Genomic DNA, 6,074 nt, shown 5'->3' with positions numbered 1-6,074 from the left:
ACCTGACCACAAGGGTCTGTTTCCTGCGAGCAAACGAAGAACAAGCAAGAAACTGAGATTGCAATCGGGATATTGCGAATATAAGATGAAAGCTTTATTGATCAAGGTGGGGTTCTGTGACGTCTTGGTCTGGTCGTTGGACACAAACGAAGTACGCGAAGTTGCAGCTATGGCGAACTTTTAATCTAAACAAAACCCAAAGTCTAAACGACGCCCTAAGGGCTGTATATATGGAGGAAGAGGGGGAAATTTCGTGGCCCTTGAGGGTGGGGTCCGAAACCAACCCTAACTCTTGTTTCCCCACACATACGGACTCTAAAAATAGCCTATACTTAAGTATTTCGAAATTACATGGGCCTAGCCCATTAATAAGGTGACGCAGCACCTAGAATAGCCTATGGACGAATATTATGAAGTGGCATCTTGTATATTTCGTCCAAGGCTTAATGCACTCCTTATGGCGGCTTCAAAGTCCTGAAATCATCACTTGTAACTCCGTTCTTGATCCCCTTGCGCATGCCTTCAACTCCATGCGTGTTCTTGCTCCAATGTTCATCCTTCTCCAAGCTAGGCCCTTCATTTGTAAGCAAAACAAATGTATCCAATTTAGGCAGCATCATAATCTCATGAACATTAGAATCATTACCAAGAAACGAAAGTACCTGGTAATTTAATTGGCGTGCGCGAGCTCTAGTAATTGGTCCGGTATATGTAACAGTAGGGGCTGTGGGTGTAATAATGGTATTGATGTCCTCATCACAGTCAGTCCGTTTTTTGCGGACTGAACCTTCTGGACCACTGCACTCATAATAGCGCGGTGCTCCTCGTCGATGGAGGCGCCTTGGAGCGCCTCCAGCATATTGTCCGGCGCCTCCGGTTGGACAGAGGCCGCCGGCACGGTGGACTTGCTCCTCTTGGAAGGAGGTCCCCCGCCGGACTCCGGAACCTTTGAAGGTTCCGGAGCGGTGTCTGGCCTAGAGCCGGACTTGGAGCCCTAGGGGGGTTTCATCCCCTTTACTCCTAGAGTCCGGGAGGTCGCCTTGCGGCGCCTCCGGGACCACCTCCTCCCTGCTTGGAACCTGTTGGGACAACACCTCGTTGTCGTCCGTAGGGCGGGGGGAGGAAGCCGTCGGAAGCGAGTTCACATCCGACGAGTCCAGTGAGCCGCTCGATGACGCGTCGAGTCGGTCTTTGGGTGGGCTACATAAGCATATTCGACATAAGGGAAAGCTGTGCAATAAACGAATACTATGAACTACTCCGGTATCCGGATACTTACGATTTTGCCAGGGGCTTGGCCCTGGGCTGCCACTTATCTCCGCCGTCGTCGGCGTCGGCGGAGTAGTCCGGAGGAAGGGTTTTCCCCTTCTTGAACCCTCCGGCCTCCTCAGAGAGGGCGGCCTTCCTTTTCTTCTCTCCTCCCGCTGGAGGGGGAGAGGTCTCTTCTTCTTCCTCCTCGTCTTCGCGCGAGGAAGGCGCTTCGGGACCGTCGGATGATGAATCCGACACCTCCTGCCGCCGGGCGCTCTTTCGAGTCCGCGTGGCCCTTTTCGTGGCCTTCTTCTCTGGCACCACATAGGGCGCCGGAACCAGCAGCCTCGCCAAGCGAGCGTCCGCTGGGCCTTCGGGCAAAGGGGCCGGATAGTTGATTTGTCCGGACATCACCTGCCAATCCTGTTAAAGGAAAGGGAGCTTAGATCCCGCATAGAGTCAAACTATGGAAAACTGATACCCTGTAAAAGGAAAAAAACAGCTTACCGCGAGCGCGTGACACTGCGCGCTGAATCCATGATCCTCGGTAGCGGATGCGGGAGCCTCGGCACCCTTGAAAAGCATCCTCCAGGCATCTTCGTACGTTGTATCGAAGAGCCTGTTTAGAGTTTGATGCTGCGCCGGGTCGAACTCCCACAGATTGAAGGCCCATCGTTGGCACAGGAGGATCAGGCGGATGAGCATAACATGGACTACGTTGACAAGCTTGAGCTTCTTGTCCACCAGGGTTTGGATGCATGTTTGGAGTCCGGTCAGCTCTCCTTTTTTACCCCAAGACAGGCCTGTCTCCTTCCAGGAGGTGAGCTTCGTAGGGGGGCCGGATCGAAACTCAGGGGGTGCGACCCATTCGGCGTCGCGCGGCTCGGTGACGTAAACCCACCATGATTGCCACCCCTTTAGGGTCTCCACAAAGGAGCCCTCGAGCCACAGGACGTTGGCCATCTTGCCAACCATGGCACCGCCGCACTCCGCCTGGCTGCCGCGCACCACCTTCGGCTTGACGTTGAAAGTCTTGAGCCATAGGCCGAAATGGGGCGGATGCGGAGGAAAGCCTCGCACACGACGATAAACGCCGAGATGTTGAGGACGAAGTTCGGGGCCAGATCGTGGAAATCCAGGCCATAGTAGAACATGAGCCCCCGGAAAAATGGATGCAGAGGGAAGCCCAGTCCGCGGAGGAAATGGGGGAGGAATACCACCCTCTCATGGGGCCTAGGAGTGGGGATGAGCTGCCCCTTTTCGGGAAGCCGGTGCGCGATGTCGCTAGCTAGATATCCGGCCTTCCTCAGCTTTTTGATATGTCCCTCCGTGACGGAGGAGACCATCAACTTGCCTCCTGCTCCGGACATGACTGGAGAAGGTTGAGGTGGTAGTGCGGACTTGGGCGCTGGAGCTCGAGTGCGCAAGAACGGATAGGCAAAGGAGGAAGAAGGCGTGGGTGAAAAGGTGGATCCTTATCCCCTTATATGGGTGGATGCGAATAAATGTCCCCACCAGCCTGGTAAAACTCGCTTATCTCCAAGCGCCATAATCAAAGGCGCGGTTGGGTTACCCACGCCCGTATTGATGAGAATCCCGGAATAAGGGGACACGATCTCTGCTTTAACAAGACGTGCCAAGGAAACCGCCTCGCATAACGCGCTAAGATGGGACAGTAAAACGGTTGGAATAAAATCTTGGCCGTGGTGTGATGTCACGCTACGGAGTACGTCAGCAGATTAGATTTGTGTAAATATTATTCTCTCTATGGCAATATGTGGAAACTTATTTTGCAGAGCCGGACACTATCTTTGTGTTCAAAATCTTCTATGAAGTACTTGGAGGAGGAACCCACCTTGCAATGCCGAAGACAATCTGCGCGCGGGACTCGTCGTCATTGAAGCCTGGTTTAGGAGCTACTGAGGGAGTCCTGGATTAGGGGTGTTCGGATAGCCGAACTATACCTTCAGCCAGACTCCTGGACTATGAAGATACAAGATTGAAGACTCCGTCCCACGTCCAGAAGGGACTTCCCTTGGCGTGGAAGGCAAGCTTGGTGATACGGATATGAAGATCTCCTGCCATTGTAACCGACTCTATGTAACCCTAACCCTATCTGGTGTCTATATAAACCGGAGGGTTTTAGTCCGTAGGACAACATACACATCAACAATCATACCATAGGCTAGCTTCTAGGGTTTAGCCTCTCTGATCTCGTGGTAGATCTACTCTTGTACTACCCATATCATCAATATTAATCAAGCAGGATGTAGGGTTTTACCTCCATCGAGAGGGCCCGAACCTGGGTAAAACTTCGTGTCCCTTGCCTTCTGTTACCATCCGGCCTAGACGCACAGTTCGGGACCCCCTACCCGAGATCCGCCGGTTTTGACACCGACACAGTGTATGTCATAAATTTTGTGAAACCTTTTCAACATTTTACTACAACCTCTGGAGGTTATATGATATGAGGGCACCATACCAATAATTTTCAGACTTCATTTGTATTTTCCAGAATTACAGAACAATAAACACCATCTTCAGGGTTAAGACTTGGCACCCTTGTGTTTGGAATTTCTTCATTTTCTTTCATAGGGCCAAAACATAGACTCAAGAACACAAATATGATTTCTCAAATAATTGGTACCAACCATTTCATTGAAATGTAGTTCAAAATTGAATTATATTCATTAAAATCCTAGAAATGCACTAAATGACTTACATATAGCACACGGATGCCAAAAAAATGCTCATTTTTTACATGGATCGTGCAATGGTGTATGTTGAGTCTAGAAAAAAAATGCAAGGCCAACTGATGAAGCAACGGTCGCTTTGCCTCCCTCACCTGTTATCTCTTGGAACCTGATTTCTTTTCCGGAGATGGTCCAGTTTCTAAGCACCATATGTCAATTTTTTTGTGAAACCTCTCAAATTTCACCAGAACCTCCAAGTGTCATTGAGGGCACCATGCCAAGTTTCATGTTTTCCGGACTTTGTTAGCATTTTTTAGAATTAAATAACCAATGCACTCCATTTTCTTTGGTAAAGATAATAACATATATAAATAACATTTGAGCTGTATCAAAATGTTAAGCAGCTAGTTTGGGACATGTGAGGCTGAGGGCCCGAGTCTGGGTGGTAGCCTTTTTATTAGTTCAGCATGAGTTGGACCACAACATTTAAATAAGACAAAAAAAGTGTTTGTGCATTTGAAAAAAAAGCATTCAAAATGATTTTAGAAAAATCGCTTGTATTAAAAAATTATGGACGTATTTTTGAAAAACAATCATGCTTTGAAATAATTGACAACATGTATTTAAAAAAATGTTCAACATGCGTCTAGAAAATGTTCAGATATTTTTAATAAATTTCTAAAATTTATTATAATTAAAAAATGCATGCTGTCATTGCTTTTAGTAATTGTATGTTTTTCAAGAATACAATGAATATACGCAATAATTGTGGGTGCTTGTGGTCATGAGTGAAGGTACGTACTTTAAAAAATCACATAAGTTTTTTTAAACAGTTTTGTTTACCTCTTCAAGTTAACTATATAATGAAATGTAATAAAGATTCAAATACACAATATTGTGTACTAGTAATTATTTTGGACTTTTCTTACATTTTTTTCGATGTGAAAAGCCAAAAGGAAAAGTAAAAACGAATTTGAAAACTAAATATATGAAAACTAGTAGTTGGTCATATAATTGGGCAAAAATATAGCCATTTTATAAAAACAGGTTGAACATGTTGTCATTTTTTAATAGTTTGTAGTTTAGAAATACAATCATGATACACAATAATTGTGTGTTCTTGTGGTATGGAATGAATATATATGATTGATGTTACATTTCCTTTTTTAAAATCCACACAAATTTCAAAAAAGTTCATGTTTACCTCTTCAACCTAAAATATAATGAGATTGAATAAAATTTAAAATACCAATTTTATTTGTTAAAAAGTAAATGTAAAAATAAACATGAACTAGTTAAAGTAAAATAAAATAAGAAACCAAGTAGAATATGCATTAGGAAAATCCTTAGAAGATACAATATGTATAAAAAAAAGTAACATGCAGTACTGGGCTAGCCCACGTGCTTGTGAAAGCGAGCGATATGTAATCTTAAAAAAGGTACGTGCATTACCGCTAGTTGGTTGTTAGCTTGCATCGCTCTAACATAACATGTATTGTCCCTTAAAAAAATATAACATGTACTTCCTCTGTTCCTACGGAGGGAGTACGTCTTAGACTCGAATCTCCTCCTACACCCCAATTTTCAAAATTATTTTCTCTTTGTCATATACTAACATGTGGGACCTACACTTATACTATCCACTGACGTGCCAACGGGCTGGGTTGTAGGGAGTTGTGTTAATATGCGTGATTATCTGTAAATAATGGCAGTCCAGTCATAAGCAGGCTGTTATGTGATTTTTTTAGGCAAAATTATGTGTATATGCTTAAAGTAAAATGGTTAGATTCGGGAGGTTCTTTTTTTCCTTTTAAAAATTATTTTTAAAATTCTCGTAATGTTTCTTGTGTTCTCTTTATATGGCCCATATGTCAGTCTGAATCGAACCTTTTTACTGTAAGTACATACACATAACTTGCGGCCGATATTAAGGCTCTCTTTTTATTTTTAAAAATCTTTTTTATTACTGCATCCTTTTTTTATTTTTTTATTACAGCATCACACTGACATATGGGCCGTACAAGGGGAATACAAGACACATCAGCACAAGTCATTCTTGATGGTTCAGACATTGTGTATAAAAAAGGAAGGCTAGACACAACTCCCTAATTTGTGACGGTTTCTATGACG

This window comes from Triticum urartu, chromosome 6, assembly GCF_003073215.2.
Source record: "Triticum urartu cultivar G1812 chromosome 6, Tu2.1, whole genome shotgun sequence".
In the NCBI taxonomy this organism is placed as follows: Eukaryota; Viridiplantae; Streptophyta; class Magnoliopsida; order Poales; family Poaceae; genus Triticum; species Triticum urartu.
The sequence above is the reverse complement of the archived record's forward strand: the minus strand, read 5'-3'. Positions refer to the sequence as shown.